Source organism: Ptychodera flava, chromosome 19, assembly GCF_041260155.1.
Source record: "Ptychodera flava strain L36383 chromosome 19, AS_Pfla_20210202, whole genome shotgun sequence".
NCBI lineage: Eukaryota > Metazoa > Hemichordata > Enteropneusta > Ptychoderidae > Ptychodera > Ptychodera flava.
The window spans coordinates 4487908-4508843 of NC_091946.1; the positions used below are offsets into that span (position 1 = coordinate 4487908).

General features: G+C 37.8%; 1 protein-coding gene across 1 annotated transcript in view; it reads right to left on the minus strand.

Moving 5' to 3' along the window:
- LOC139118431 (1-deoxyxylulose-5-phosphate synthase YajO-like) overlaps positions 1-20936 on the minus strand; it is a 388145-nt gene that overhangs the window by 320424 nt on the left and 46785 nt on the right. The gene's annotated exons all lie outside the window — the stretch shown is intronic.

The window sequence follows — 20936 nt, forward strand, 5'->3', positions numbered from 1 at the left end:
ATATGCATTATCAAAACTAATTTCATTGTCACCATGACACATATCTGAGTGAATAATAATAATAATATTAATAATAATAATAATAATAATAATAATAATAATAATAATAACAAAAACTCACAATATAAAATTTCTCAATATTGTTAGCAAATCCCCTGTTTGTAAGTTTTGCCAGTAATTTATTGTGTGACAAGCGAGCATTCCGAGCACAGATTCGTTTATTTGATCATTTAAGACAGAAAACGAGCAACCCCGGCCTCATGCCCCAGGGTGCAGAAGCCGACCAAGCCAAGAGCTGACCTTTTGTTGAATTACCAGCCTAACCCAACCGTGTATATTTTTTAACAATGTTACAATAATACAGCAGGCAGCGCATATACCTCTTGCGGCCTTTGTCATGTAAATAGATTTATCTTAGAGTAGACTGCAGGGGATCAGGCTGGCATGACCTTGAAAACAAACTTCGGTTGACTATTTGTAAGACATAAAATTATTAATAGGTATCAGAAAGTGGTTTCTGATATACTGGAATAATGTTGAATTGTGTCAGAATATTTATTTTCTAGGAAGAAACGACGCATATTTTAAAAATAATGGTGATGGACATATTGTAGGTCGGTTTGTATTAATTTCATTGCGCAAGGTTTGGTTTTAGAAATAGTGATCGTCATTCATATAATTTGGATTGGAATGTTGTCAACTTCTATATCAAGTTATGATATTTTGTGCGAAGGATTCTGGCGAAATATGACAAATTAACAGGAAAGCGCAAACTTTTAGTGGGCGATCATGATCTAAATGCCAAGTTACACGAGGCAACACGACGAGCAACACCGTAGGCACCACACCAAGCGACGCGACTGGAACCTGAGTTAGGCAACTCGTTCGGCACTTTGTAGCTAGTTTCCTTGCAAAAGATTATGGTGCGCATGCTTGAAGAGCGGACGGTGTTTCGTTGCCATGGCGGCTCATAGCATTAGGGATGGACCATTAGATCTTGGGAGGGGGGGGTGGTCACAATGAAATTGTGAAAATTTTTTTTTTCCAATTGTAAATTTCTGAAATTTTTTTTTTCCAATTGAGATTAGCTGTGCAAATTTTTTTTTTCGGAGTAAATTTTCAGATTTATAATTTTTTTTTTCGTTCGTCGCTGTCTGAAGATAAAGAGGGCAAACATGTGTTGCCAAGCACCACAAGCGGCCACGCAAGCGGTCACTGGGAAGAGGTCAGGAGAGGGGTGTCCCCCTGCTGCCGTTGGAGCTTTTGGAAAATAGAGATTAAAATGGTGTTATTTGGTGGCACTTGGGGAGTATTTTTGCGGGGGGTGGTCAGGAGGGGGTGTCCCCCTCCTGCCGTTGGAGCTTTTGAAAAACAGAGATTAAAATGGTGTTATTTGGTGGCACTTGGGGAGTATTTTTGTGGGGGAGGTCAGGAGGGGGGTGTCCCCCCTCCTGCTGTTGGAGCTTTTGAAAAATAGAGATAAAATGGTGTTATTTGGTGGCACTTGGGGAGTATTTTGGGGGGGGTGGTCAGGAGGGGGTGTCCCCTCCTGCCGTTGGAGCTTTTGAAAAATAGAGATTAAAATGGTGTTATTTGGTGGCACTTGGGGAGTATTTTTGTGGGGGGAGGTCAGGAGGGGGGTGTCCCCCCTCCTGCTGTTGGAGCTTTTGAAAAATAGAGATAAAAATGGTGTTATTTGGTGGCACTTGGGGAGCATTTTTTTTGGATTACACATCTTCCTCTGAAACATGGTCTTCTTGCTCCTCAGTAGCTTCGTATAGTTTTGAAAATTGACTATTTTGGTTTCCTGGCTTTCCTTTCTACTGCGTGGTGAAATGCCTACATTCACCCCACCAAACATGCATATCGCATGATTTACAATTGATTTTGACAAGCTGAGAAGCTAAAATAAGCTAAATAATATAGTGAAATTTGCATATTTGTGTTTTTAGAGCAATTGTTGCCCTTTTTTGATCAAAACATCTATTTCTCTGTAGCAGCATGTCCAAATTGATTGGATGTGTATAGATGTGTTGAAATTTCAATATTTGTCTTTTTGGGCAATTTATGCCATTCATGGTCAAAAAATCTGTATTCTCTAAAAGGGCTTGTCCAATTTCTTTGAAATTTGCTACACAAAAACGATTAACCATGCAGATTTATTCAGTATTTGCTATCGAGAAACTTTCAAAGTTCAACCCTTTTATGTGTTTTTGTGTTGGGATTTGTTGGATAGATGGCATTCTACGTAGTGTATTGTTGAATGTTAAAACAGTGTTGCTGTTGTTATTTGAGGCTGTTTTTTGAGAAAAAAGAATTGAAAATGCCTTTTTAAAAGCAAAATAATACATAATGACTTGATATGTTGTTTTATCATTATTGACGTGTTTCTACTTGTTCACCCAGTCTTGCATTCATCATTGTAATAAAATGCTGTGAAAAAAATGAAACTGATGTGGCCTGCATCTGTTTACCTTGATCTTAAAAGGCAAATACAACTTTCTGTCTTGACAACCATACCATAGTTTCAATGTTTTACCTAGTGTACCTGCTTGGTTTGTACGCAGGAAACAAGTAGAAAACAGGCTCTATAATTTCATAATTTTCAAGTGATCAGAATACAAAAGTCCTGAAAAGATAAGATAATCACAACTTCCAGTATAAGGGATACAGTCACTCTAAATGTATAAATTAAAATTAAAAATGTGCCAGGAGGATGTATTAAAAATACAGAAAGTTGCTTACTGTCGGTAAAATCTAAAACAAATTCAAAATTTTAAAGACTTTTGCAGATTTTTTTTTTACGCCTTTGTCTTCTTATTTATTTTTTTTTTATTTTGCAAACTAGTTTGAAGATTTTTTTTTTCCTAACTTTCTGCTCTGAATTTTTTTTTTTTTCTGTTTTTGACCACCCCCCCTCCCAAGATCTAATGGTCCGTCCCTTATCAAAAACGTTCTCTCTAGACTTCACAAAAATAGTAAGTCGTGGAATTAAAAGAAACTCCTACTAAATAATTTACAGATCGGACTATTTTGAAAAATCTAGAGATGTGTCGTGATAATCAACATGTAAAAACTCCAATTAAATAATGGTACAGCTAGAATTATTTCGAATATTCTTATATAGACATGTTTGTCATGTCGAGATGGCTTCACGGGCATGCTTAACATAGGGTAAGGACAGAATTAACAGAAGCAGGGTGGTGTGATTCAAATATTACCTGGTTGCCTTGAAAATGGTGACGTCGACTCTCCTCCAAACTTGCATTCGAAATTGTGGCCTTCCTCTAAAGTCATGAACCTCCCGTCTTGATTTTAATGCCAGAACATATACACAAGTGATAATTATTATTTTCTAAGAATTATTAATAATCCAATTGGTATGACACGTTTGACAACAAAATGTCATAAAAAACTTGGATATTAAAGTATTCGGTCGTTGTGAAAGAGAAACGTTTTCTGTTTACATGCACAAAATTATATTGTCTACGTATCTGATCAAAACGGGTGTCTTTCAGAATACGTTTCCATTGTTTTGGAATGAGATTTAAAAGCCTTTTTCATTCCACAATCCGATTTGTCGTGAACAACACTTTGTAGGCGAAACAAAGTCGCCATAGTCATCGACGATGTCATTAATGTAGATGATATTCGAACTAATCTAGTGTGCCACAGTGGATAAATAGTTGTACCATTGTTCGAGATGTTGATATTGCCCCAAATAATTTGATTGCGGATATCTAGATAACTTGGATTCGGCGTATTACAGCAACAGGAACCTGCCTTGTGCCTTTTGATATTGCGTCTAAGTATGAAAAGCAATAATTTCTGAAGTTGAAATGAAAAATTAGAAAATCAAATCCATATAAATACTTAGCCATCTCAATAGCAAAGCTTACCAGCGAGCGATCGTGAATCGCACAGTCTACGAATCCGTGAAGCACAGAATGGCATCATGGAGGGCAAAGATGTCGGAATCTTGTGCCTTCCACGTTCGTAAGTTATAATCAATGTAAGTCTTTTTATTCTGTCAGGCCAATTATTCCATAAAAAACTTAAAAATTGCTTGATTGATGATAGTGATTTTACGTCCATACAGACTTAGCTTACTCTTAGCTCTGCATGGCAGGGCTGTGTGTTACCGGCGTTACACGGCCTGTGGTGGGAGGCCGTATAACGCCGGTAACACACAGGCCTGCCATATGCAGAGCTCACTCTTTGACCAAAGTCTCAAAACGGTCTTAAGCCTTTCAATTTTTTCTCCCAGCTAAGTAGAAGTCTTAGGCGTAAACGGTCGGAACCAAAGTAAATCCCTAATAATTTTTGGATGATGATTGCCATTTCAAATCAGCCGAGGTGTCGCGTCTATTTTTTCCATAAACCGAGCCACAGTGCTTCAGATTTACTAACATTCAGTTGAAGGAAAGACACTTTTCCAAAATCTGTACCGTGCGAAATTTTGTGAAATTGGGAAAACGTTTCGCAACTTTGTTTACGGCTACCGCCATTGCTACCGCCTCCACTTTTCTCAGCCTTAAAATAGGCAATTTTTGTTCTCTTTAGTAGCTATTCCTCCTCAACGTGAGAATGGTCTGGCGGTGTATAGGCGAAAGCCCGAGGCGCAAGCATTATGACACTTGATACATTCGTCGTTTCGCAAACATCTCGCATACTGTCCGTGTCGGTGTACAATATACTGGAGCCTGGCATGTCTGATGTGCTCATTGATACCGGGACTCGTCACAGAGTACTACATGTAGTATACGATACATTAATTAGACAAATTAGGACAGGACATATAGGATGAAAGTACTTCGAGCCGGTAAATTTGGGATGAAATAATTTCGATTAATTGAATCGGGTTAAGAGAATTAATGTATTCAAATATTTCTTTGATGTATATGCCTAAGAGAAAAATACTTATATCACGACGACGTGGCGACCCTCGAGCATATTAGTCAGGAAGTTTTACTTCAACATTGTCTTTCGTCAGGCTGATTGTATTCTCTGTGTCGTCCCGACCTGTCGATGCTTTAGATACGTTTAAATATCAGTCCATGTATAAGGAAAACAGAGAGCATTGTCTCCTCAGAAGAAATTCTTATTCAGCAGTTGATCTAATTTTGGAGCGGTTATTCACTAGTTTACCGTAGACTGAAGTAGAATTGATAGAGAGGGTCGATATTGTTGGATTTGTCTATATATTGATTGGTTTATTGACATATCGCGCAGGGGACATATTTTCGGGCGACAGGGGAGCAAATTTTAGTGCTTTTTTGTCGGACAGGGCAAATATCGGTTGATTGTCCTGGGGACAGGGCGAGGAGAGGGAAGCTACTTTTAAAACGGGGACAGGGGAGTTGAGCCATGGTATTTCCAGAGATGGGGACACAGGGCAAGCACTTATACCTTTTGAGGGTTACCCAGACTACTTAGCCTATCTTGATTGAGCCCCCACATCAATTTTTAGGGGAATTTTTTTCACGGAGCAGGGGGAAATCGGCATGTTTTTTTATCAAAGGTAAGGTAGCTTCGTGTCTGCAGGGGAAATGATTGACAAAATTTTGAGGGGAATTTTTTTCCAGGGCAGGAGAAATGGCAAGTTTTTCGCCACAGGGCAGGAGAGCTTCAGAATTTCACATTGGGGAGAGGAAACAGCCAAAATAAGTGGGAGTGGGAGAAAAAGTCGAAAAATTTCTGTTGGAGGACAAATTATGAACGGCTAATGAATTACCCTCTTGACTTAAAATTAGTCTGTTCGCATTAATTGCCATGCACAATATATCTTATCATAGTAAAGGACCCTCGTTAAAAGTGCACTGTTCTTTGGCTGCACCTGTATGTAGCTGTGGAAATGCAGCTTTCGTCGCTATGCGGGTCATCAAAAGGTCAACCCAGCCACGGATATGTCCGTGGCGGGTTGACCTTTTGATGACCCGCAAGGCCTCGACGCACGCTACCCTGCCAACAGATAGCTGCGTTTCCACAGCTACACCTGTATGTAGCTCATGCATGGTGTAAACATTTTTCAATGTATCAACATTATTTTTTAATTCAAAACTCTAAGTGAGGCGAAAAGGGGGCATACCGAATGAATTTTAAAGTATATGCCCACGAAGTAGATAGCATGGGCCTCTTCCTCCCCAAAATTGATCAAAATACGGAGACTGTTGTGGGCCTAACGGAAGTTGTTTTTCTTTCACAAAAGCAATTTCGAATGAATGATTGGAAAGACACGGGGCTTGCAAAATAGCCATTTATAGGTGATACTTTCATCTTTAAGATCGTAATAGCACTGGAAAAATCTTTATTAACATTTTTCCGACTATGAAGAATTTAAATTTGACGACTACGATGTTGTGTTTTTGTCTGACACTAAATATCGGTTGAAGTTGAAATCGATTTTGTGTAGCATCGTCACGTCTGCAAATAATAACTACTTCATGTTCCATGAAACATTTCGACGCTGAGTAACTTTTATCTCCTACCTTTTTCAGGAAAAGAATACTTCTTCCATGAGTTTACATCCTAATATTTTTCTTGTGATATTATGAATCAATCCGAGTTTCAACTTGACAATAATCAACAATAGTGACTGAAAGCCTTACTGATTTGCAATTATAGCCCATTTTAAACGTTTGACATGTGGTTGCGACGTTTGTGGAATGATATTAATGACAAAAAGTATTTCATATTAGGTTACACAGTGTGTCAAAGCACATGCACCAGGCAGGCATTTTTATGACTTGTTAGATATCCAATCACGACCATCTTTAAGTGCCGGGATATCAAAATAATGTCATATTTTTACATTATTTCGGTATACATAATTTTAAAACTAAACTCATTCAAGGTTGTTTGAATTCATTCATAAGGCAAGATAAAGTTGTTAGTAATTTTTTAATTATAGTAAGTGAATCTTTTTATTGGAACTGATCAAGACTTTTCAAAGCATTATTGAATTTCGTGGCTCACAGATGATGATTACAAGTCGCGTGGTAGGCCGCGGAGATAATATAAGATTAAAACTTGCAAGTTGTACGTTTGGTAAATGCTTCATAGATATTATGAACATTATAACTGCTGAAAGTTGTTCATAAACTTCGTAAATTCTGATCATAACTCCGTGTAATGTATATTTTGAGTTCAAATGACTATCACTTGAGAAGTACTCTGCATGTTAACAATGCTACGGCATTCCCAACACATGCTACACAAATTCACAAGACAATGATATTGATGTGCTATGTTACACATCAAGTTCAGAAGTTTGATGCAATGTAAATAATATTATTTTGAGTGTGATTATATACTGTGACGTTACATGATTAAATAAGTGAAACTATAGACCTACGTATCAAAAAATAGGTAGATCCCTTTGTAGGTGTTTATGTTTTCTTACATATCGAAATCTGACGGGGATGATAAATAAAAGAAATGCAGGTAGCCTACATCTATTCAAAATGAAATGTGCTGATTGACTGAATCGGCTAGCTACAATATTCATAGTTATTATTTTCTTTTTACTATAAAATATAGCCAGCCACAAGCCTGTTCCCGCCTGTACAACGAACGGACTCACACTGTTCCGTTTACCGTCACTACCTCACGTTCAGTGCATATACGACGCTCATGCGGGGAATCGTAAATCATCGTAACGCTTGGGCACGTAAACAAATCTTATTACTGAAAGATTCCTTTAATTTAGGTTTATACTCCTATCTGATAATTGTAATTGGAGGGAAGGCCCAATTTTTAAACCACGATTTGTCGCGATTCGACGTCGACATCGCTACGTCGCGTTGCGCGTCCTGCAACTTTCATGTGCGTTCTGGTCAACGAACTCTCACAGTCAGTGATGATGGCAACCCCCCTTCCCCCCCCCCCCGACAAAACAGCGCAGCGTACATTGCATTGTGACGGGTATAGTATGATTTTGCCGGTATAAGCAGTGAGCCAAATTTACAATATTAGGTAGGTAGGTAGGTAGTAATAAACCTTCAGTCTGATGAATTGACTCATAATATATCCTAATGTATCTAATTATTGGGCAACGGTACGTATTTACTGTCATGATGTCGTTCAACGAAACTGTGCTGCAAATCGGCGATTCCGTGGAATAGGCTTAATGTAAAATTTGGTCGTGGTTGATTTTACATTTTTAATCCTGTCAGTGAAAAAATAGCCCAAAATTCTAGTGGTTATTATTGAAATAGGGGTTATCCGTATAATAGAGAGATTTCTTCGTGATTGGGTGTGAAAATATCGTATCAAATTTTCAGCAGGAGGAGGATTTCCTTGGTAAACTGATCGTAAGACGCAAACGAGAGGATGTTAGGATAATAAAGCCAGAAAGATAATGTCTTCAAGTACAATGAGTAAAGATATTACAATAGTGAATCTCTATTGAACTATTGCTTTGACGTTGCCTTTATGACTTAACCAGTCGGAGGTGACGTGTGATGTTCGACCACTATCACAAAAACCTCGATGATCATCAGTCCATTCGTGGATGATTGTCAGGTCGTTAAGACAGACTTTCGCCATGATTAGTTTTTTTTTCCAAATATGATCTAAAACTTATACTATCAACACATATCAACAACAAGGAGGTCTCTGATCGGGTGACAAGTGGTTTACAAATTGCAACTTTCATCTCATACGTAGCGCAATCGGCTTGGTGTAGGCCTAACTGGATTCATTATAGCGCGCTGAATCAGAATACCGAACAACTAAGCTTAGCCGCATATATAATCTATAGTGCAAGATGCGAGGTATAATGATATTCAAATATGCAGATTACATTAATGAGCATTGTTTCGGTATTAAAATTCTATGCTAATGACCCTTAATCAATGTAGAATATTCATGTACCTCGAATCTTGCATTGTATATATATAATGCACACCTGATACATTAAAAGTGACTGTACCAAAACCAATCTGAATTAATCTGCATTTGTTTAATTAAACTCAACTTACCACATTATGGCGAAGATCGGGGGACTCTAGGCAAACACAGTTATTTTAATGTTTCGGTTTAATCATAAATTTTATAGGGTATTAAAGGGACAAAGTCTGCCATTTTCCATGGATTTTGTTTGATACGAGATACTACTTATATTGTTTGACATGTTGAAAGATACTGAATGATGGGTGACCATGCATATATTCGACTCCGGTTTTAGACAAATGAAACCATCGTGAAAATGAACTAATGGTCATGACCATTAATTCATTTTCGCGATGGTTTCATTTAATTTGTCTAAATCCGGGGTCGAATATATGCACGGTTACAAATCATTCAGTATCTTTCAACATTTCAAACACTATAAGTAGTATCTCGTATCAAACAAAATCCATGAAAAATGACAGACTTTGTCCCATTAAATATATGTGATGATAAAATACGTTAAAAATGAGCTCAAACTAGACTTTTATCATTATTTCTTGATTTACAGCGTCAATGAATTGCCAATTTGAGACAAATACAGGTACTGTTAAACTTTGTGATAATGAGAAGCTTAATTTTGATACAATGGTAATTGGAAGAGAAATATATATTGACAGAACAGCATAATTTGCTTCTATTTCGAGGAAAACTCATCAATAAGAGAGAGAGAGAGAGAGAGAGAAGAGAGAGAGAGAGAGAGAGAGAGAGAGAGATAGAGAGAGAGAGAGAGAGAGATAGAGGAAGGGAGGGACAGACAGACAGACAGACAGACACACAGAGAGAGGGGGCCCGCTCGCGTTCGTCGGTAGTATGAAGAACCTCGAAGAGTCGGATTTTGTGTTTGCGTCGTATTTGCGATGTAAAACGCCGACATTTGATCATAGTCTTAGCAGAATTAGGCCGAGAAGGTTAACAGATATGTGTAGGAATATAGAACATTCATTAAGTGGAAAACTTTCCATCACGTGATCATTTTCTACCAACAAATTACCGCATTACGTCGTTTGCAAACAGAAAAGGCATAGCGTCGTTTGCAAACAAAAAAGGTTGTTACTCCTGTGAGGGCAATCAGTAGCAGTTGAGCTTTGTCGTCGCCTTTTTCCTGACTTTGAGGTTGCGTTCGCGCGCGGTGTGTCATGTTCATTTGTGGTCTGTGAGGGATTCGTGATTACCCTTTACTGGTCTTGACTTGGGCATGGAATGATACAAATTAAAACCGCATCCATTAGCATTATTAATGATTTAAATTGTCAATTATGTATTTATCACTTTGCGGTTGACAGTTTGACAATTAGTGCAACTATGTGTCTTATGAAACAAGAATGATTTACAGTTAGTGGATTCTGCGAAGTAAACGGAAATTCTCATGTTCAACATTCATAATTTCCAAAACAGTGCCGGGGTACTTTTTTAAATTATTATTTTAATTTCATCAATATTATGCAGTGTCTTCTTTTTGCAGTTTGACAGTTGTGAAATGATTCCCACATTGTCCCGGTCGACTGCATGGCTCATCGGACAGATTTGCCTCATATCGTACACATCATTCACTCCACACCAGACGTCGAATCAGTACATACAGGTATCCCACAGCACACCACAGACAGCCGGCGAAATTCGAGCTAACTCAATGGCCCGAGACCAGCTATTTTCATGCCGGACCTTAACTCTTGAAAGATGTCCTGCTGTTCTTCCAGACGCCGGCCAGTAACTTTCACTACATGGAAAGAAGTTTACCCAAATGTTTTGCTAGGCTAAATACCCGACAGCATTATTCAAAGAAAGGAAATTTATTCCTTCAAGAGATTTGCAAACCGTGAGATTCGCAATTAAAAACTGAACGGGCTGATCGGTACTGCATCTAGGCGAAAGATCTTACCTCATGATTTCTCGCGAGAGTAGGGACGCTATCAATGTGCTCCCCATTTTTCAAGCATGTTTGCAGTGCGAGATCTCGTTATGGTAATAAAAGAGTTATTATTGTTCAGCGTATCGACCGTGTCGAGGTAAACTGGATTTCGAGGACACCGCGCGCGCAACATTGCACTTTTATATGATATCGAATATTTACAGCTATTAGACAACACGGTATCGAAATTAGAATTGTTCGGTCAGATATGTGAGGTGGTAAAATCTCCAATATAGGACATTTACCCACAGTTTTAGACAAGTCTAGTAGAGTCGGACCACGGAAATTGGGCTTGGCCAGACCGCGGGCCAGACCTGCAAGGTACAAGTGAAATCCCCGATTTAATACATCGAATATTTGCCGGCGATTTGACAATTGTAGGATCATCAAGTATCGAAGTTAGGGTCGGACTGAGGAAGTCGGGCTTGTCAACATCTGTAGGGTGGTAAAATTTCCGATATACATTGAATAATTACCCACGATTTAAAAGTCTAGAGTTGACTATTATCGATATTGGAGTCACTAGCTGTGGGTCCATAGCTATGGTGTTTTCCGACAGGATTTTTGTCATTTACGGTCTTTACGTTTTTAATCTTGCCACCACAGACGTGCAACAGACACAAGGCAAGTCATTGTATAATATCAATATTAGAGTCCCAGGCGATAAATATCAAGTAAATATCTTTGATTTCACAGATATTGCGTGTCGAGACGCCAGGCAAGTCATTCTAGAATTGTCTTGTATCGATTATTAGAGTCCCAACATCGCCGATAGGTATTAGCCTGGCATAAAATATCGGCAATTTCGCAAACTCGGCGTGCCGCAACAGAAAGCAAGTCATTCTTGTATCGTCTAGTATCGATATTAGACCAGTATACAGATTGTTATGTATGACAGAAATATTTTGGACGTCAAACTTCGATACCAGAAAGTAAATGTCCGATATTTAAACATTGTGCAAAATCGCGCCTGCATGGTGATTTGACCTTGATGGCCATTTGCCTTGGTCACCTGTAAAGATTACATTTTTGTGATTCATCTTTTCACGTGGGTTTCGACACTTCAGTATTTTTCTCTTTATCAATTGCCCTTAGCTAGTTTTTTGTATTCCCTTCCTTGGATTCGATGATAGTCATCTTCCCTCAAAGAGGAGAAGCCAGAATCGATTTTTGAAAGAGTCAACTGTTGTAATGACTCCATTTGTGTGTGATCAGGTGTTTGTGCTGCCAAAACTTATAGCCATCCCTGATCAGAGTTCTTGACGCTTAGCTTTTTCGTATTGGCACCTATTTCAAGACCACGCTTGTGCTCGTTTTCTCAATGTTAGAAATACTTGTTGTTAAAGGCTGTTTTAAGAAATAAAAATGTTTATGTGTTTGTGTTTAACCTTTCCCTGATTTCGTTTCATATGATTTTTTTTTTTTGCACTGAGATCAGTTGCCCGAACTTTTGGTTTTGATAGCCATCTTCATTTGCTTTCCTGCAAATGAATTTAAAGGCACAAAATCAGTTTGATGTTAGGATGATGAAGTGGTCTCTGTGTATTTTTTCGATCAAATTTTCTAGGCCCCTATACTGAGCGCGGGTAAAAAATCTGCACAATATTTGATTTGACCTGAGGATCGGACCGGTTGATTTTCTTAAGGCCAGTGATTTTCTAAAGTTCCTGGCCCGCTTGACCAGTAGATGTTTTGTGTGAGTTTCGCATACTATTCGTTTACAATAAGAAACCCACCTGTCATTTTAATAATGATTTCTGCCGGAATAAATAAAGTATAAATGTAAAGAAACACACATGTACTAGTAAATGCTTGCTGTCTTTCATACCACTCTAAGCATACAGAAGTGACAAGCAATGTGTATACAGGCTATGGCTGGAGTGCTGTTGCTAGGGGTTCAGTCTGTCAGCACATCGCGAAGCATCTTGTATTAAAAAATATATAGTCAGATCACGTAGATTAATTAAATGTGACTGGGTCACCTGTAGCTTAGGATCACAATGCGCAACTCCTCACAAGTGGGACAGCCGCATAGCTGTTTTTATACAATGACACCAAATATGCCCTGCTTGATGTAATGTCAAATGTTCTGGAAATCCCACACTTAAAAAGAAATAACTGACGCAGTATATCCAGTAACAGCTGACAGAATTTCTGTTATAAGATTGACACAGGTCTGTTTACTTTTATTCAAGACTGAACGCATGGCGCACCAAAAAAATGGATATGTACTTCCTCTTTGTCTTGCATATTTTCATGTTTTGACTGATCGAAAACTGATGAGGATGAATATAATAACAATCAGCGAATGCAAATACATGGTTTCAAAAGGAAGAATGCATTAAATATTCATTAAATTTGTTCTTGAAAATAATATACGAGACAACTACATTAAAAAAGAAGAAAACTCATATCAAAAAGTCTGATCACGTAGAATATTTGAATGCGACGTGGTTACCTATAGCTAGGATTATGGTGCGCAACTCCCCACAAATGAACCACGTAGCAATTTTTAAACAACCATACCCAATGCCCTGCTTGATGTAATGTAATATCGCTCCAGAAATGATCATATTCCCAACCTAAATATGCAATAACTGACGAGGTATCCAGCAATCGGTGATATAATTTGTCATCAGAATGACACAGGTCTGTAGTCTACACACTAAGTGAGACCACGCGGGCAAACACCTGAAATGTACATACTGTGTCACACGTTGTCTACACACAAAGTGACGACTTCATGCAATTAGCTAAAATTAAATTTACATAACAATAGTTCCAAGAGCGCACAAAGTTGCAATGAAAGGAAAGGGAGGCGGGGTGGCGCTACAATCATATAATGAGTGTGTCTACCTGTGTGTTTCTCCCCAGCGGGCCTCAAGATGGCGCTCATAGTGTGTGTCCCATCAGGAACACACATGGTCAGTTTTATCGTGCAAAGTGAGGACAGTCCCAAACTCACAGAAAATCATCTTGAAGACTTCGGGAACCGTTTGCCATAAAAAACGTTGTGAGGGCCCTCACTTTGTCACCCCTGTCCTCACTTTGTGTGTGCATCTTCAAGTTGACGTCCTCACTTTGTATTCACGGCAAACGCACACACACACACACACACACACATACATATTACAGACACACATACAGACTAACAAATGCCAACCTATGACATTGGCCCACTTAGGTTGGCTACGCCCACCGCGTGGGCCAAAAACGATCAAATTAGGCTAAAAACGTACATGGTTAAAAATGATGAAAATTTCTGCAGAGTAAACACAGTCAAAATACAAAAAAAAACATTATTAAAAGTATACAGAGTAAGTAGCAGAAAACGTTAAAATAAAGCATCAGCGCATCAAGCATCAAGCATCAGCGGTTACGGTAAAATGGTGACCTTCCAAAACATTAGTAATAGTGCTTTGCAAAAAGGTGAGTCTTTAAAACGCGCTTAAAACAGTCGATGGAGCTGGCATTACGAATATCAGGAGGCAATGAGTTCCATAGAGAAGGTGCGCAGACAGAGAAAGCTCTCTGCCCATATGCCTTGTTGAACGTTCCACGCGGTGGTACTACGCGTAACGAATCACTCGATCTGAGATCTCTGGCAGGGGTGTATATCTCGATCAGATCCATGAGATAGAGTGGAGCAACATGATGAACTATTTTAAAGGTCGTCAACAAGATTTTGAAATTAATTCTAGCTTCTACGTGCAGCCAGTGTAGATCAATAAAAACAGGTGTGATATTATCAAATTTTCGAGTACGCGAGACAAGGCGAGCTGCAGCATTCTGAAGTGATTGAAGACGTCCGAGCTGAAATTTCCCAACACCATACAAAAGACTGTTGCAGTAATCCAGCTGAGAAGTGACAAATGCATGGACCATCTTTTCTGTGGTGGGTCTGTCCAACAATTGACGGATCTTGCCAATTCTACGCAATGCATAAAATCCATTCTTACAGATGTGGCTGATATGGTCTGACATCGAGCCGTCATGGGTAAGTTTCACACCGAGATTGCGAACTGTAGCAGAAGGGGCAATATCTGACTCCCCAATCCTTAGACTTGAGAGTTTCACTGCATCGGATCTGAGACGAGACGAAAACTGAACAACCTCTGTCTTCTCATCATTAAGTATAAGCATCCAGCGGCGGATTTCGTTGGCGCATACCTCGACAGAAACTCGAACTTCATCAGGTCTGCTACACACAACATAAATCTGTGTATCATCCGCATACATCATAGGATTAAAACCATGCTGGACGATGATGTCTTCAAGTGGTGATGTGTACAGAGTGAAAAGAATCGGGCCAAGAACTGAGCCCTGAGGAACACCATACTTCATGTGTGTACTAGCTGATGCTGCAGAGCCGACTTTGACGCACTGATTGCGATGGGTGAGATACGACTTGAACCACGATAGAGCTGTACCTGTGACACCAAACCGAAATTGAAGTCTATGAAGTAGTATCTCATGATCAACTGTGTCAAAAGCCGCCGACAAGTCCAGCATGATGAGGAGAACGTCGTTTTTGTCGTTGAGAGCAAGCATGATGTCATTATGGACACGCAGAAGGGCAGTCTCTGTACTGTGATGAGCGCGATATGCGCTCTGGAACTTGGAAAACAGAGAGAATACACCAAATAAATGGGTGCCACACCCAAATATGGCTGCCTCATGCAACTACATGATAAACAGCGTAAATGGTGCATGTACATATTGAATCTTTACAAATACCACATGGTGCAACCCACTGAAAGGACCAGAAAGGATTCACTCCACTTTGACAAAAAATTCTCCGTTTTTCTGCAAAATTTTGAAAATGGCGGGAAAATGAACAAAAGTCTCTTTAATTTTTTGCCTATTCTGCCACAAGGAAATGTTGTTCAGGCATAGTTAATGACTATGTCGTTCAATTTGTAGATTGCAATGAATATCTGAAGAAGTTGAGGTAGCTCGAGGTTGGACAAATTTTGCAGAGTTGCAGCTCATGGGCCTTTAAGCCCTATGCCTAGATCAGTGCAGTAACAGTTAAATGATATGGTCTACAGGACAACACTGTATGATAACCAGGTTCAAGTTCATTCTTACCATGGCTGAAGTAGGTATTCAGAAATAAAATCTTTGACAGAGAGTAAGAACATGCAGATATTCAGTAGGAAGATAGTTGATTTATGTAAGTTTTTACAGTGCATCATCATTTTAGCGATAAAATACTTAAACAAGTCACTTCATTTTGCAATGTGCTAATGTTGGTGTAATGAATTACCAGTGATTGCTGCTTGACTCGCACCATTTTCCTTTGCATAAACATTTCCACTTTCACATTCACCTCATAACAGTAGAGGTGATGGCACAATGAAGAATGTGAATCTTAAAATCACCTTGACAGTGGAGCTAATACTGACAGGCAGTATTTCCACAATCAATGATATCTCTGATACTTCCAATAATATACTATAGTATGGCATTGACCATCAACAGAGATTAATAACACTATAGTACTACTACAACACATAATGCAATCACACAAACTTACACAGACTACTCTAGACTTTCCTATTTAATAATGCACCGACAAACAATTTTGTTGCTTTGATTGGTCAAGAATGCACAGATCATGTTTGTTCCAAATAAATGTCATCTGTGTAATGATGTCATAGACTGTGTTTAGGGTAGAAAGGCAAACTCATGTATAAAATGAGTACTTTGCCAAGAAAGAAGCAAGATTTGTGGATATGAGAAAGTTTATCAACCTTACTGAAATACAACTCTGGCAAACTATGGATGTAATCATAATACTCTGCATACACAATACCTAAATGTTAATTCCACAATGGAAAACTACATAATTGTCATGTGTGAGATACATAATTATTGATTACATTACACTTCTAAAGGCTAATGTTTGTACAAAATGTAAAACTGTTGCATTGTACTCAGTGCTGCTGCAAGAGGCTCGGTCTCTTGATCATGTGACAGACTATGAACATAAAGTATAATGGTTGACTGTGTTAAGGTAGAATGTGCCTCAAAAGCAAAAGACTTCAATTTTTGCTGAAACTTTCATGAATGAAACTTTCAACCATTCTCTTACCAAATTAAGAATAACAATTACGGTTTGCCGTGCAAAGTGTGAACTAGAGAAACAAATTACCCAACATTTTGTGATATTTGAAATTCAAAATGGCTGCCATTCCTGTCTTAACTCTATGGGGGAAGATTGAATTTTAGATTTTCGAAAAACTAAGACGGTGAAAGTTTTTATTTCTCCAAAAACTTTAAATGAGCCCCAACAAGTGGTAGATCAAAAAAGAATTGTAGAAAGTTGAGAGTCCAACTACCTGTCCCCGAGGTCGTTCTACCGTAAAATAACATCCACAGAGCAGTCCATTCTACTTGACTGGAAGACTGATGATTGTAAGTTCTTGGTTTAGTCTTATCTAGTTGTTTCAACTGCATAAGTATACAACTTACAGTGAAACACATTTTATAGTTTAAATGAGGCACTGGTTTCAATGTAGTCTCAACATGACATGAAAAACTATTATAACTTATCTTTGAAGGTATGGATCTGTAGTCTATTGTCAATGATTACTTTGGAGGGTGATATTTATGGTAACTTTCTGCGCCTGTGAATTTAGAAAAAAATGTTAACAATATTGGTTTTGGAATATCCAATCAGCAAAACGGTCATGGTAGATTTTATACATCTTTTTGAGCATGAAAGTTTCCCTCATAAATAAATGACATACTGATTACATAAATATATTTCGTCACACTGTGCACATGTCTTGTCACATTATATACCTGTGTGGGACAAAAAACTATGAAATCTGCAAGTAAAAATGATTACAAAAACAGGTCAATCAGAATACAGACACTTAAATTCAAAAAAGTGGCACATATTCACAGCATTTGGAGTAAAATTTTCACCAGCTTAGTTTTGGAAAGTCAGAAATTTTATTTTTCCCCAACAGTACAAACACAGAATGACTGCCATTTTGAAATTCAAAATATTGGTAAATATTCAGAAGTTTGTTTCTCTGGTACTAAACTTTCATTGTCATCCTGGAACTTTAGTCTTGATTTTGTAAGAGGATGGTTGAAAGTTTCATATAGGAAAGTGTGGCGAAAAGTTAAGTTTAAGTCTTTCACTTTGGAAGTGTGTACTACCTTGTCACTTTTGATGACATTATGCAAGTCAGTTAAATTTAATGAAAGTTAGTCAGTACTATTTGATAAACAGAAAGTTGAAGTATGTATGCTTTTCGATTCACACTATCCCATTGTCATTCAACCAGATAGTGCTATTGTACTTGAAAATGATCATCAATATGGCTGACTTAAAGATATTGTGTCAGTAATATTGACTGAAAAAGAATGTATAGAGGTAATATTGAAATGAGAATATGGCTCTAAATGAGTGTTCACACAAACTGTTTCACAGAGTTTGCACTCATCTCTTTCCAGCAACCACAATATAACTTTTGCTATCACTTACACCATTCAAGTTGATCTGAGCCATCTCTACAATCACTGTCATGCTTACATATCAGTCTGCTTAGAATAAATGCATCATTTTGACATTTTCTATGAATTCACTTCCACTGCATGGTGGGTTAACTGAAAACATACATCACAGAACATTTAAAAAATCTCTTACAGTGTTCTGTATCTATAGCATGTAAAATGTTATGGGCCACTGAGAGAGGTTTTTAAATTAACCCTTTGCCAAAGTCGATTTTTGTTGCCTTTCTACAATATGACACAAACAATTTCCTTCAGATCTAGACAATTTTTTCTGATTTTTCTCAAATTTTGGTCAAAAAGTGTAGCCCATGAACATTTTTGTCTACTTGGTCCAAAATCATGATAAAGTTGCAGAAAAATTCATAAAAAATTGGTAAAATGTTGCTCTGACATTTTTCGGGAAAATTACAGTGCTCCACTGGAAGGGTTAAGGTAGGTAGGTAGGCCTCGAGAGGGTTGACTGTATTGGTTTAATTTGCATACTGTACCTCTCTTACTCTAGGTGTGAGTTGCACTTTTAAATGAGTTTTCACCATTTTTTGGTGCAACTTTAAATTTGTCGAGTGTATCTTACATATTGGAATACAAGCTGATATGATTTCCAAAACATGGAAAGTTAATGAGAGAAACAGATGTCTGACACCATTGACTGATGGATGGATCTTCATAGCCATTGCCACACAATCACTTTTCCCATCACAAACAGCTCATTCCTGTATATACCAGTAGTTTTATTACAACTGCTCCAGACAAGGCCATAGTTCTGAAAAGAAACAAGAATGTTGACTGAAAGCTGAGAATACACATTCATCTGCCAGAATTTCTATCGCGGCACTCAAACACCAGAACACTGATGTACCTTTTTTTTTTTTTTTTTTTTTGAAAAAGATAAATTTATTTCAACATAGTCACAAATAAAACAAATCTAGATAACTGTGAATGCATTAAATTACAATGCGTCTTGTGTGAAAAAACAAATAATTAGCTGTTTGATCACAAAGATCATCATATGAATGCATTGAGGATGCATTCTTCTCCTTCCAGTCTTACAAGGCTTGAAAACTTTGTGATAAAATCCTCAGTTTTGTTCATCATCTTATAAATGAAATACAATGTATTCATCCATGAAGAGAGATGGCATTTCAATTGCATGACATAGGATTGAAGGGAAACTTTAATCCCATCAAGAGTAAGCGAATTTCGAATATTCCAAACTGTATATTTTACAAAGGAAGTAATACAGTAAATAATGTCAGATGTTGCATTATTATCATTTTCGATTCCTGCAATTGCTAATCTTTTGATATTGATGTTATTACCAAAGTTGTGGTTTCTGACAAAGAAAGAAATACATTTCTGCCAGATTTCTTAACATATTTACACTCAAATCACTGTTCCAGTGTTTCTTCTTGGCCACAAATATGGCATTTCCCATCACTTAAATTGAAAGTTTTGGCCAAGCTTCCTGTGACTAGGCCTCGATGGAAAATCTTCCAATTTAAATCATTTACTGAATTGCTGACAATTTCTGTTGAATTAAGACGGCTGAATAGAGTAGCTTTGTAACTGTCAGTAAGACTTAGATTCTCAGCCCATTTTTGACCAATCTGACCTCTGACTGCATGTCATTTCTTATCAACTAATTTCCAATAAAGTGACTTGGTTTTGACATCACTTTCTGTCAGACCATAATTCTCTAAGTCTAAAATATCATAGTTTTCTTCATTTTGGATGTTTGAAGAGATGATTTGTTTCCAGGAATCTGGAATAGCATTGAGGAGTGTTTCATACTCTGTTTTGATTTCCTCTTGTACATGTCTATTTGTACTCCTTTAATTTTTGCAATTATTTCCCATTGCTGAAGCCAGTCATTTCTGTCATCATTCCAGATGTCCCTAAGCCTTAAAATTCCACTCTTTGACCATTTGTCATAAAAGAGGACACTTCCTTCATTCTTAATATTGTCATTATACCACAGAACTTCTCTAAGAAGATTCTGTTTTGATGTTGGCAGATTCACTCTTGTAAGTCTAAGTGACTTCCAGGTATTTAACATATCCCCATACACCATTGGGGTTCGTTTGTTGTTGACTTCATATCTTTGAATGAAAATACCCCTTTTTATAACTTCTCGTTTACCTCTCCAAATAAATTTCCATAATTTACTATTTGCTTCATTAATAATTTCCTTAGGTACGTGATCAAATGATGCCAGGTACCATAATTTTGATGCAGCCAGCATATTAGCTACTATTGCTCTGCCTTTAAACGACAGATTTCTAGTATTCCAGATCTTAAGGCAATTCGTAAATTTTTCCATCACTGTTTTCCAGTTTTCTCTAGATGTGTTACTGCTTCCAAACCCAACTCCCAAGATCTGTAAAACCTTGTTTGAAAAATCGATCCCGTCAATTGAACCACTGAATCAATGCGGTTTTTATAGTAAAACTCTATAAATCAAGCCCAAAAACCTTTTGATTTCTTCTTGTTCAGCTTTGCAACTGTTGCTTTTTCATATTTGCTAAACATTTTCAATGACTGA